Source organism: Geotrypetes seraphini, chromosome 3 (assembly GCF_902459505.1).
Source record: "Geotrypetes seraphini chromosome 3, aGeoSer1.1, whole genome shotgun sequence".
NCBI lineage: Eukaryota > Metazoa > Chordata > Amphibia > Gymnophiona > Dermophiidae > Geotrypetes > Geotrypetes seraphini.
Genome location: NC_047086.1, coordinates 196590992 through 196605252, shown reverse-complemented (window position 1 = coordinate 196605252; position 14261 = coordinate 196590992). Strand labels below are relative to the sequence as shown.

General features: G+C 45.9%; 1 protein-coding gene across 5 annotated transcripts in view; it reads right to left on the bottom strand.

Annotated features, from left to right (window-relative positions):
* The window catches only part of SPRYD3 (SPRY domain containing 3), a 158483-nt gene extending 145721 nt beyond the window's left edge, over positions 1–12762 (bottom strand). Inside the window, exon 1 of one of the 5 annotated variants that reach the window (XM_033936515.1) lies at positions 12734–12762. The gene's annotated coding sequence lies outside the window, so the exon portion shown is untranslated. Of the gene's footprint in view, positions 1–11280; positions 11440–12733 lie in introns of those variants that run through there. The other 4 variants (XM_033936518.1, XM_033936517.1, XM_033936514.1 and 1 more) reach the window with 4 other exon arrangements.
* Positions 12763–14261: the final 1499 nt, after the last annotated feature.

Genomic DNA, 14261 nt, shown 5'->3' with positions numbered 1-14261 from the left:
GGCGCACGGCGAAGGCGAGCGGCAAAGGCACTCGCCTTAGCGAGAGCGCCTTTGCGAAGGAGCCTTGAGAAGAAGACTAGGCAGCCCAGCAGCAAACCTAATTTTCTAAACTTTAAAAAAAAAAAACAACCTATCTTTAAAAAAAAAAAAAAAGGGACTATTCTCCTCTTCTCATTCTTCTCTCATACTCTTACATTTACTCTCTCTCATTTACTCTCTCCCTTTTGTTATGGCAGGGCGGACGAGGAATGTGAAAACTACAAGCAAGGTTGGCATCCCCTGCACTGAGATGAACTCGGCCTATACACAGACGAAGAACACAGCCCCGGGAAAGGACGTCTCCGCACAGACCGAGGCCATCCCACAGCAGTACATTACGGCCTCTACACAGACAGAGGAGGTCGGTCAGCGGGATGAAGACATCATGCAGGAACTAAGAAGCCTTAGAGAGGAGGTGAAACGTCTGAGAGGCATTAGAGAGGATGAGGCCTACATCGATGGGATAGTGCAGGAACTATCCCAAATCACAGAACGGGCCCGTGACGGATCACCCATGATGACTCCAGGGACGCCGACAAAGAAAACAACTGTTGCAGTTCAGGAGATGGATGGAGACACTGACTCCTGGCAGTTAGTGACCTCCTCCACAGATAAACGTAGGAGAACCTCCCCCCCCCCCCCATTTACAATCTCCTCACCTTCTCACTCTTTCTCTCACCAGGACAGCTCCACATCGACTCCACAGCTGAGCCTGAAGAACAGATTCCAGGTCTTGCAAGAGGAGACTACCGACGTGGACCAGGATCAACACACTTCTCCATCTCCAGGGACGATGGATCGACACCCCCAAAAGAAGCGTAGAGTAATAGCCATTAGGGACTCCATGTTGAGGGGCACCGAGGGACCGATATGCAGACCGGATATGCAGTCGAGGGAAGTCTGCTGTCTGCCCGGAGCCAGAATAAGAGACGTGACCACCTGTCTCGATAGACTTCTTAGGCCCCAGGACCATTTCCCCATGCTACTCATCCACATCGGAACGAATGACACTGCCAAGAACACCCTGGAGGACATAGCGAGAGACTTCGGAGCTCTAGGAAAGAAGCTGAAGCAGATAGGAGCACAGGTAGTATTCTCTTCCATTCTTCCTGTTAGGGGCAGAGGAAGGGACAGGGACGAACGCATCCTGAAGACGAATGAGTGGCTACAACGATGGTGCTGGGAGATGAACTTCGGATTCCTGAATCACGGAGAGACACTACAGGGACTACAGGGACAAGACGGACTCCACCTGACCAACAGAGGTAAGAATGTCTTCGGACACAGAGAAACCCGCCTACTTCGAAGGGCTTTAAACTAGGTAAGTCGGGGGTGGGTACCCACTTTTACACTGGAGCAGTAAGTAACAATCCTGATGTAGCGAACCAACATTACGCTTCTAGGTCTGAGGTAAGTACCCTTACTGCAAACGAATCGCTAGGAGACAATTTGACTAAAATGGGTGGCTCACAACAGGAGCTTAGCAAACAGAAAGAGTGGAGAGCTATGTATGTTAACGCACACAGCCTAGGGAATAAATTTCAAGAACTAGAAACAGAAATAGTTAATGCAGACATAGACATAGTAGCAATATCCGAAACATGGTTCACGGACTCTCATGGGTGGGATATAACCATACCAGGATACAACCTGATTAGACAAGATAGAGAGGGTAGGTTAGGTGGTGGGGTAGCACTTTATATCAAAGAGAACATTAAGACAACCAGGATCACAGATATCAAGTATACTGGGGAATCCATCTGGGTAAACTTGGTCAGAGGTGGAGAAAAATGCCTGTACCTTGGTGTGGTATACAGACCTCCGAAACAATCGGAGGAAAAGGACGCAGAATTAATTGAAGACATTGAGAATATCACCTTACGGGGCGAGGCTGTTCTATTAGGAGACTTCAACATGCCTGATGTAGACTGGAGCACACTATCAGCAACAACTTGTGATAGCAGGAGGATATTAACGTCCATGAAGGGAGTACGGCTCAAACAAATGGTACTAGAGCCCACTAGGGCCCAGGCCATCCTGGACCTGGTACTTACAAATGGGGAAAGCGTCTCGGTGGGAGAGACGCTAGCCACCAGTGACCATAACATGGTATGGTTTAACCTTAAGAAAGGCTTCCCTAGATCACAAACAAAAACAAGGGTACTCAATTTCAGGGGCACTGACTTCGCACGCATGGGAGATTTCGTCTACCAGATGCTGCAGGTTCAAAAAGTAACTGATAATGTGGAAGATATGTGGACAACCTTGAAATCGATCCTTCATGAGGCAACTATCCGCTACATAAAATCGGTAACCAAACAACAAAGAAAAATGAAACCCCAATGGTTCACAGATGAGGTATCATACCTCGTCAAGGAGAAGAAAAGAGCATTTCTATCATACAAACGTATGGGGGAAAAAGAAGCAAACGTTGAATACAAGACAAAGTCTGCAGCACTCAAATCGGCAGTCAGGGAGGCCAAACTTCGTATGGAAGAAACTCTAGCAAAGAACATCAAGAAAGGGGACAAATCCTTCTTCAGATACATTAGCGACAGGAAAAAGAACACAAATGGGATAGTGCGCCTTAGAACGCCAGATGGGAATTATGTGGAAACTGACTCCGATAAAGCCAAACTACTGAATGATTACTTCTGTTCAGTCTTTACCTGCGAGGCACCAGGGCACGGGCCTCGGCTGGATGCAAAGCAAAGCATGGATGACCCATTTCAGGAGTTTGAGTTCACACTAGCTGATGTTTACAAAGAACTGTCAAGGCTCAAGGTGAACAAAGCCATAGGACCGGACAATCTGCACCCAAGAGTGCTCAGAGAGCTATGTGATGTTTTGGCGGAACCGTTAGCCATGCTCTTCAATCTCTCCCTAAGTACGGGGAGAGTCCCCCTGGACTGGAAAACTGCCAATGTTGTTCCTCTGCACAAAAAGGGTTGCAGAGCGGAGGCTGCGAATTACAGACCAGTAAGTTTCACATCAATAGTGTGTAAACTCATGGAAACTCTACTTAAAGGGAAATTAGACACGATATTGGATGAGGAGAATCTGAGGGATCCCTGTCAACATGGATTCACTAGGGGCAGGTCATGCCAATCCAATCTTATCAGCTTCTTTGACTGGGTGACAGGGAAGCTAGATTCAGGAGAGTCTCTGGACATAGGATTTCAGTAAAGTGTTTGACAGTGTCCCACACCGTAGACTATTAAACAAGATGAAATCGATGGGGTTAGGTGAGAAACTAACGGCATGGGTCAATGATTGGCTGAGTGGAAGACTTCAGAGGGTGATGGTCAATGGCACCCTCTCTAAGACATCGGGGGTGACTAGCGGAGTGCCTCAGGGCTCAGTCCTGGGACCATCCCTTTTTAACATATTCATAAGGGACTTGACCCGAGGGCTTCAGGGAAAAGTAGCGCTGTTTGCCAACGACGCCAAACTGTGTAATATAGTAGGTGAAAGCGATCTCACGGATGGTATGGTGCAGGATCTGATCAAGTTGGAAAACTGGTCCTCAACATGGCAGCTGGGCTTCAACGCAAAGAAGTGTAAGGTGATGCATCTCGGCAGCAGAAATCCATGCAGAACATACACCTTGAATGGAGAAACACTAGCTAAGACCTCAGAAGAACGGGACTTGGGAGTAATCATCAGTGCAGACATGAAGGCTGCCAAGCAAGTAGAGAAGGCCTCATCCAAGGCAAGGAGGATGATGGGATGTATCAATAGAAGCTTCATCAGTCGTAAACCTGAAGTCATAATGCCACTGTACAGAACCATGGTGAGACCTCATCTGGAGTACTGTGTGCAGTTCTGGAGGCCACATTACCATAAAGATGTACTTCGAGCTGAGTCAGTCCAGCGAATGGCCACTAGGATGGTCTCCGGACTCAAGGGTCTCTCATACGAGGAAAGACTGGGCAAGTTGCAGCTCTACTCTCTAGAAGAGCGCAGGGAGAGGGGTGACATGATTGAGACATTTAAGTACGTCACAGGTCGTGTCGAGGTGGAAAACGACATATTCTTTCCTAAGGGACCTTCAGTCACAAGGGGGCACCCGCTCAAACTCAGAGGAGGGAGATTTGGTGGTGACACCAGGAAGTATTTCTTTACAGAAAGGGTGGTAGATCACTGGAACAAACTACCGGTGCAGGTGATCAAGGCCACTAGCGTGCTTGACTTTAAGAATAAATGGGACATCCACGTGGGATCTCTACATGGGTCGAGCAGCACTCTGACTTAATGGGGTGGGACAGTAGAGTGGGCAGACTTGATGGGCTATAGCCCTTTTCTGCCGTCATCTTTCTATGTTTCTATGTTTCTATCATCTCCTAACGAACTTAAATATCCAAATGGCTGAAACCAACCTGTGGGAGACCTGAATGAAAAAAAACAAACTGGAGAAAACAGACAAACCAATTAGCTGCATAAGAACAGGATGGATTCAGGATTCATCTGTTGTGACTAAGGAAAAGAAAATTATCAGGTAAGACGGATGGGATGTAGCAAAGCACTCTTCAACTAGGGTGGGAAGAAGACACTACCTCCGAGAGCTAGGGTGGGAAGAAGGCACCAAAGAAAGGGGAGGGGAGGTGGAGAGGGAGGTGACTCGCAGGAGTCATCCTTCACTGTGGTAACAAGGCCCTGGCTCATGGCGGCGACCGAAGATTCTCTCCACTTTCTTTAATAACTGCTTTCACTGCTTCTCCTGGAAATGTATTTCCAGCTAATGAACCGCTAGCAAAGGAGGCTTTGGTTCAACATCTGCAGCTGAAGTGCTCATTGAATCCTGACACACAGACTCACCTGCTTCCAGTTCTTAGCCAAGGGAAAACACAGGATGTTGAGCAGAGTGCCAATGTATATATCTGCATAGCGTTGCTTGATGGGGAATCTCCCGGTGAGTTAGCTCGGAGGGTTTTAGTTGCTCTCTGAGTCCACCAAGGACTGGCTGAAAACTAAGAAATGGAGAGTCCTGGCGTGGCCAGTCAAGCCCTGAGCAAACCTCTCAAACATCTCACAGCTGAAAGAATTTGCATTGAGGAATAGGCCAAACATTCCTCAAACCGATGTCAGACTGGTAGATGGCTACAAAAAGCGTCTCACTGCAGTTATTTCAGCCAAAGGGGGTAAAACTAGCAATTAGGGTTTAGGGTGTCCTAATTTATTCCTCAGGTAGAATACACATTTTTGTGGATATCTTTTGTTTCATGAGTAAATCAAGGAAAATGTTTGTTATTTACCTGTAATTGCATCACTTTCTTTTCCAGAGATAAATTAAAAAAAAAAAGATTTGACATTGATGTGTGAACATTTCTTAAGAATTGAATATTTCATGGGGTATCCTAAATTTTTCACGGAGTAGGCTAGTAAACCAAAGTCTGCAATTGAACCATAACACAAGGTACACCACAAAGTCTCTGAACATGATAAAAACAACAGATAACACCCCTCTCCCCAGAACCCCCCTCCTTCCCCTTCCCTAGTCCCAACTAAGGTCTATGTTGTAAGGCTAAACAAATAATTGCGAAAGGCAGAGTAGGAATACATTGAGGCAGACCCAAAAAGAACTCAAAGCAAGAAACTACACCAGTATCATAATACCACAAGGTCAAAGGTATGGAACGCCCTATATCAATATCTATCTTATCCAGGAGTATCGCCCAATCTATTTAAAATTTGACTACGGGCTCATGGAGCAAGAGAGTGTAAGTATTGCTCCCAGATGGAAAGAAAAAACTTCTTCAGTTTATAGGTAGCTTTAGCATCCTGAGCTTCCCATACAATAAGTTGCGAGATATGTGCCCTCCATGTCCAATATGAAGGCGGCTGTGAGGTGGTCCACATCTGCAAGATTGTTTATAACCCAAAAGGCTAAGCATCTTAATCCAAGTCAAAGATTCTCATTTGTTTTTAATAAACCCATTTTTTATCCCAGGTTGATGTGCATGTTTCCTTCCCCATTTTTTTGTTCACATCATAGTATGTGCCAGGAAGGGGGAACGCCTGCCATTTTGCAGTGGCGGACCTGCCGGCAGGAGGGAGTGGCCATCCCTCTTACCAGCCATCAGATAAAGGTACGGTGGCATTTAGGGGTGGCAGAGGGATCTTCGGAGTGTTGAGGAGTGTTTGGTGGGGTTCGGGGGATGATGGGGCAGAGTGCCACTCCAGCCGGCCGACTTCACGGGGGACAGGTACCCTGCTGCAGCCGCTAAATTGATCACGGCAGGGAGATTCCCTTGCCACGATTAGCTCAGCAGCAATGCGATTCTCTAACCAGCGCCTCTGACATGGATGTCAGTTAGAAAATCGGGGTGGTTAGAAGATTCCATACAGGACGCCCGTGTGTGATTCTCAAAAGCTGCTGAGGCGGCTGCTGAGACCAGACGTCCTACACAGAATCAGGCCCCAGAGCAGCAGGCCAGGTTCAAATTCTGTTGACATGACTTGTGGCCTTCTGCAAATAACTTCACCCTCCTTTACATTAGATACAAATTCACAGATAAACATTGGGTCCTGCACATATTAAGGAATAAAGGATCATGTATTTGACATACAATACTACCTTTCTGTGGTACAACCAAAGTAGACTGAGCCTGCCAGGACAGATAGAGAAAAATACTTAAAGAGTACCTGAATGTACAAACTGCCTTGGTGGTCTTGCAAAGGGCAATATATAAGTACAGTGGTACCTTGGATTACGAGCATAATCCGTTCCAGGAGCATGCTCATAATCCAAAATGCTCGTTTATCAAAGCGAGTTTCCCCAAAGGAAATAATGGAAACTCGCTTTGATAGGTTCCCACCCCCCAGCCCTCCCCCCAAGGCCAGCAGCGCTGTTCCCCTCCCCCCCGCAAACCGGCACCCTCCCCCCCCCACACACACGATCCGGCACCACCCTCGCCGCCGCAACCTGAGGTCCCCCAACCCACCCGAACCCTCTTCTTACTCTCAGGCCTTGAGCATGCGCACATGCTCAAGGCCCAGCACAGGAGGCAGATCTTCGGGCACCGGCACCAACGCACAGGACATGCTGGTGCGGAGGCTACACTAAAGTAAGAAGAGGGTTCGGGTGGGTTAGGGAACCTCAGGTCGCAGTGGGGGGTGCCAGATGGCGGCGGGGGGGATGCCGGATCGAAGGGGTGGGTGCTGGTTCGCGGGGGGGGGGGGGCAATCGCAAATCGAGGCACGCTCGGTTTCTGAGGCACCGATTTTGCGAATGTTTTGCTCGTCTTGCAAAACACTCACAAACCGGTGCACTCGTAAACCGAGGTACCACTGTATCTTAATAATATAGTTTTTGTATCTGGGGCAATAGGGGATTAAATGACTTCTCCAGCTCCTTCAACAAAGCAATAACAGTTGGTAGCTTAAGACCCTTAGTGGGTAACTGAACCACGAGGAATCGAGCAGAAACAGTGAAAACTGAGTATCTCCAACCCGCTTGGGGGGGGGGGGTGGAAGGGACGAGATTTTGGATCTAGCTCACATCTTTTTCACTGGTAGCTTAAAATTAGTTACATTCAGCTATTTTCCTGTCCCCGGAGAGAGGATGCTTAGGGAGTGTGATACACACCTACCCTAACTGGCAGCCCCAAGAAAAGACTGGAATACAAGGACAACTAAGAACAGCCCAGCTTGGGCTTGTGGCAGGGGTATGGGGCCTGGGCCTAGCTAAGAGTGGAGAAATTTCAATCGATTATACTGGTCAACCAAAAAAAAAAAAGTTTTTCTTTCCTACTGAGAACTTAAGTGTTCTTAGTTAATTTAATGATGCTGATTTCAGATCTGTAATTGAAATTCAGCTAGCACATCAGGTTTCTGAGATACACGTTACTGATTTTTTAGACAGATTGCCACATCGGCACAATATTGCAAGTATGAACTGTGACCCATCAAACTTGTGTTAAGGAGTTTTTACTCTCACAACAAACACAAAGACAATAAGGAGACATGATACAGCATATATTTACGCCTCTCAACTCACACAAAAGTGATGTCAGCATGTTCAGAAATGTTTGAGACACTTGCTTTTACACTTGTATTGTACATTTGTCTCTCTCTACAAAAAACAATAGTCTCCCATCATACTGGGATTGAACTTTCCCCAATATCTGCTTTCCATCACCTTGATATCGTGATGAAATCTTACCTCATGCTCATCACTGACATCACCAAGATTGGGTGGAAAGAAGTCGAGGTGAGAATGTAAGAAGTGCATTTTATGTGACATTCTGGCACCCATTAGCTGACATGCTGTCAGCATATTCTCCACAAGCTCAGCATAATTCTCTAATCTGTGATTACCAGAAAATTCTGAACAACCAGCACAAATGCTTCCCATGCTGCTGATTCAGCTTCTGTACTTTGAATACATCATCAAGGATCAGTTCAAAGATTTCTGGTCCAACAAAAACACGTTTGATTTTGGCTTCACTTTTCTTGAAACCAAATATACCGTATTTTTCACTCTATAAGATGCACTCCCCCCCCCCAAAAAAAAAAGTGGGTGGAAATAAGGGTGCATCTTATGGAGCGAATACCCCAACCCACTCCCCCGTTACCTTATTTAGTTCCTCCAGCAGTCCTGCCCTTCCAGCTGTCTCCCGACAAAAGGCAGGTGCGTGCTTTCCGCGGTCCGGCAGTCCTGCCCTTCTCTCCAGCTGACTCCCGACAGAGCGGTCCTGCTCTTTCCTCCAGCTGACCCCCAACAAAAGACAGGGACACGCTTTTCACCTGCCATTTGCGTCACTCTGACGGGAGTCAGCTGGAGGGAATAAGTGCCGCTTTTGCACCACTGTTAGAGAATGTGGGGATAGAACAGGGACAGAGCTCGCGGGAATGGGACGGGGACAAATTTTTTCCCCATGTCATTCTCTAGCCACTGTGTCAGGAGTCAGCTGGAGGAAAAGGCAGGACCACCAGACCGCCGAAGGAACTAAAATAAGGTACGGGGGGCCCTGCCTGCTTGCTTGCCTCGGGGTTGGGGGCCTGCCTGCATGTCACTAGGCCTGCCTGCCTGCCCTGTCCCAGCCTACCACTAGACCACCAAAGGGGAGACAGGGTATAGAGTCTGGTAGGGAGGGGGGACAGGGTGCAGAGCCTGGCAGGAAGAATTTGGTTTAGAATGGGGTTTTTTCTTGTTTTCCTCCTATAAATCTAGGGTGTGTCATATGGAGCGAGAAATACGGTACTTCTTAGGTGCTGAAACGCATCACCATTTCTGTCCATCACCTTGATAAAATATTTCAGCAGACCCAGTTTTATGTGAAATGCTGGAAGATAGATTTTCTCATGCTGTACCAATGGCAGGCGTTTCACATTTTATCTGCCAGGTACAGATTCATCTCGGTTTGGCCATTGTTTCTGCCTGTAGTGGTTGGCATCATCACAACTGTTCCAAAGACACAAGAAGCATATATATTTGGTGTACCCCAGTTGCAGACCCAGAAGGAGTGACACAACTTTGAGATCACCACAGAGGTTTCACTGGTGATCTGCATAGAGTATGAGTTTTAAAAGTGTCTCCATTGATTCATATGTTTCCTACAAACCAACTGTATGAGCAATAGGAAGAGATGGCTTCTGGTTTCCATTGTGTAAAATTCTCCATTCGACAGAAACATGTTCATATCCCAGTTCACGCATGAGACCATTAATATCATACAGAAACAAATGTTTCCTTCCATTTAGTAAAAGGAAGCCAGGATGATGTGACAATCACAGAAAAAAGATATTTTGGTGTCCTGCCTTAAAAGATTCCATTGCTTCAGCCCTGAACCCAACAATTCTGCTTTCTCCTTTGGCAGTGACAAGTCTCTAACCAGATCATTAAGATCTTCTCGAGTTAGCAAGTGATGTTATTTTTCATCCACTTCAAGTTCATACAACTCCTCCACAGCAACAGAGGCAAATTCTTCATCTGAACTTTCAGCACATTATGCTGCAGATGTAGAAGGAGGAACTGGAACTGGATTCTCTGAGTCATGAGGAACGGGTTTAATTGCTGATGGGCAATCAAGATACACTATTATTCCTCTTTGTGAATCCAGCAATTTTTGTCATGCAAAAATAATTGTCTGAGTGATGATTTGTTGGCTCACACCACACCATGGGTACAGCGAAAGGCATCTTCTTCCGTTTCCCATTCAGCCATTGTGTTAATCCGGAATAGTTGATAAAATGCTTAAATAAAAATTTCAAAGCGATGTACACATAAAATGGGAAGATGGAGGACATATAATAGACAGACATTGGACATCACTAACTAGAGATTGGGGTAAGAAGCGTAGAACTACAATTTCTTTTAAAGAAAAAGAACGAATAAGGGCAAAACATTGAGGGATGGAGTCACTGGTAGCCAAAGGGTCACTAACGATAACTGTATGTACTTTGAAGTCTCCTGGACAGATTCTTTTGATGATCTTGTGCATTAAATTGTCCACAGACATAACAGAAATTACCAGGATGGTTAACACAACCTCATCTATTCATAATAATTTTAATATCTTAGACAAAAACAAAGGGGTCCTTTTACTAAGGCGCGCTAGCCGCATTAGCGCACGCTAAAACGGCTAGCACGCCTTAGTAAAAGGACCCCAAAATATAAAACTTCACAGGTAGAAAAAGCAGCACAATCACTTTTTAGTATAAGCTTTCACATTACTGGTATATGTGATCGATGAGCTGCCCTAAAACGCAATATTGTGTTACAGAAACAGTAAAATATCCACGTGAAAATGATAATAAACACAAACTGACGCATAGCTTAAAAACTGGACGAAGACTGTTTTCCGATTGAGAGTCAGCATGTGGCCCTTGTTATGGTACAGGTGACCGAGCAAAATGCTCGTTGACCAGTGCTATGTTAATTGCCAGAGGAACAACTTGACTGAGAAACTCGGGAATATAGATAGGTTTAATGAGACCTGCTGCCTGCCTTATTACCGAATCCTTTTCCACCCCTTACTGTGATCTTCAGCCTCTCTGAAGGCGGGTTTTCACTGATGCAGACACCTGTTCACACACGAAGAAAGAAGAGCACCAGGCTTTCTGGCGCCAAAGACCTTCGGTCGCCGGCGAGAGAACTGGGCTGCCCTGTAACAAAATTAAAATGCCAAACGTGCCACATACACACCTCCAGCCTGCTCGGGGTGCTGCCTCTTCGCTACAGACAAGTCGCTAACGCACCACGATGACCCCCCCTCCCATTGCCTCTTTTTCTCTTACCTCCACCGCCAAAGCCTCCAGTGCCAACACACCGCAACTCCGCCATGGAACTCTCTACCGGTCCCGTACCCTACGGTTCTCTAGGATACACTCCCCACTCAGTCCTGCTCCGGCCAATCCGTGAGCTGCTTTTTTTCTGACTGACATGGTCTATAGCCAATCCAAAACGAGCATCAGTAGGATCGAAGGCACCTAATGATGCGGCAGAGATTTTTTTTTTTCTCCCAAGGAAAGCCTGGCGCGCCCTGTGACGCATCTCTCTCTCTCAAAAAAAAAAAAATCTGTGACTCACCACTTTGGCGCAGACGCGTGACATCATTGAGGTACGATAAATGCACGTCGGGTTAGTTCGGGCATGCGCTTTGTGCCTGTTCTGCTTCGTGAGTGCGGGACAGCGTGAGCTTATGTCAAACACACTAGTAATTTCTAGGTCATTGGACAGCAGAGGTTTGATTTTCTGGTACTGATTTTCTGCTGGAGACGTTTCAGGTAACACTTTCTCAAGTCAGAGTAGAAAGAGCAAAAGATGGCAAATACTGACTTATTTTTTAAAAAATTATTCGTTTGGTCACCAGATTGTTGGGGAAAGCGAGACTTTCTCTTTTTTTTTTTTAACCAAATGGTAGGCGAGGTGGGTAGCTGGACGGCTAAAATTGCGGCACAGGAAAGACCCAGACGAGCTGCCTGTCACTAATACTTATCTGGGATGTCCTGCACTAACACATTATAATTCGGTTTTGTTTTGGGGTTGTTGGGGTTTTTTTGTTGGTTTTGTTTTGTTTTTTTTAGAACGTACAGAAACATAGAAATATGATGGCAGATAGTGGATGGGCAGACTGGATGCTATCTCCTGCTCTCCGTAAGAGATCCCACATGCCTGTCCCATACTTTCTTGAATTCAGACACAGGGATCCTTTTACTAAGACGCGCTAGCCAGTGGCGTACCTAGCATAGGTGACACCCGGAGCCCATCATTTTTTGACCCCCCCCCCCCCCCATCTGTATGAAAAACATGATTTTTAGTAACAATCCACACATCACCCAAGAGTGTAACTAGGAAAAGGCAGCATCTTACATACTGTAGTGAGCAGTACATCAATAAACCCATTGTAAAACTAAACAAGCCAGACTAGTACAGATCAATCCTACGCAGTCAATCCTAACAGAAAACCATGTCTTTTTGAACACACAGAAAACACCTTCACTTAGTATGTAATCACAAACTAACCCCTCCCCCTTTTTCAAAACTGTAGTGTGGTTTTTAGCCATGGTGGTAACAGCCAACGCTAAAAAACGCTCTACAGTTTTGTAAATGGGGAGAAAGAATAAAAATACGTAGACAAAGGTTAAACTGAAGCACCAAGAAGCTGGACTCTGCATATAATGCAACTCCACAGAAACAGTGACACATGTCTCCTAAAGCAACAAATAAATAGAAATTTTTTTTTTCTACCTTGTCTTCTCTGGTTTCTGCTTTTCTCATCTTCTTGTAACTCTCTTCCTTTCATCCACTGTCTACCCTCTGCCCCTTCTATATGGCATCTTTTCTCCTTCTATTCCCCTCCAGAAACTTTATGCCTCCCCCTTCCATCTCTCCCTTCATCCCCATTGGTCTGGCATCCATCTTCTTCCCTTCCCTCCTCCAATGGTCTGGCATCTCTCTCCTCTCCTTCCCTCTCCCACACCCCCATGGTCTGGTATTTTACTTTCTCCTCTCCCTTCCCCCCACTTCCTTCAGCATCTGCCTTCTTATTCCGAAGCTTCCTTTCAAATGAGACTTACCTCATGTGCATTTATGCCAAGTAGGTATTTAAATATTTCTACCATATCTCCCCTCTCCTGCCTTTCCTCCAAAATACAGTCAATCCCTGGGTTAAGAACGAGTTACATTTTTAAAGCTGTTCTTAACTTGGATTTGTATGTAACTCAGAACTTGTAGATTTTAAGATACTTGCTGCTTACCTCTGCTCCCAGCAGACTATAGGGCCAACTGTCCCAGTGTTCCCTCTAAGGTACAACATACACAAGCACACACTGTTCTTAATGTGGCCATGCATCGTTCCTGAATCTGCTACAGGAGAAGTGTAGGAGTCTATGCCACTGGAAATATTGCTCAGTGGAATCAAATGAAGCCACAACTGCGTCCTTAAGTATGAGTTGTACTTAAGCCAGGTGTCTGTAATTCGGGGATTACCTGTATACATGTTAGGTGCTATTGACTCGTGTTCGAGTCCTAGTGACGATGAAAATCATCAAGTTTTTGTGGCAGAATACAGAAGTAGATTGCTGGGCCTTTTGCGCAATATAAATTCTATGTCGCCGTTGTTGCATCAAACACGATCCTACTCCAGCACTTTTCATCTGTTGCTGAAACCTGATATCTCTGTTGAAACCTGTCCGCCTTGGGACAGGGATGTCCGCTTTGGGATGGCATAGCTTTCAGCTTCACAGATGCGCGCAAGCCTCAGTGGTACAACAAGCCCATGTACCAAGTATATATATATTGAGATCTATGTCTGTCTCCATACGCCTTATGTCGAAGACCATTGACTATTTTAGTAGCCTTCCTGTGGACCGACTCCATCCTGTTTATATCTTTCTGAAGGTGTGGTCTCCAGAATTGTTCTTAATATTCTAAATGAGGTCTCACCAGAGTAGAGTTACCATAGGGCCCCAGAAAAAGGACGGATTGAGACATCCAGGTTTTACTTCCATTGCTTTCAATGAAAGTAAAACCCAGATGTCTCAATCTGTCCTCCTTTTTCTGGAGTCATACGGTAACCCTACACCAGAGACTTATACAGGGGCATCAATACCTCCTTTTTCCTACTGGCCTTAACATCCTTCTAGCTTTCACCATCATCTTTTTGACCTGTATGGCCACCTGAAGATCATCACATAACTATCACTGCCAAGTCCCACTAAAATGTTAAAATGAACAGGCCCAAGAATTGAACCTTGAGGTACACCACTGGTGACAT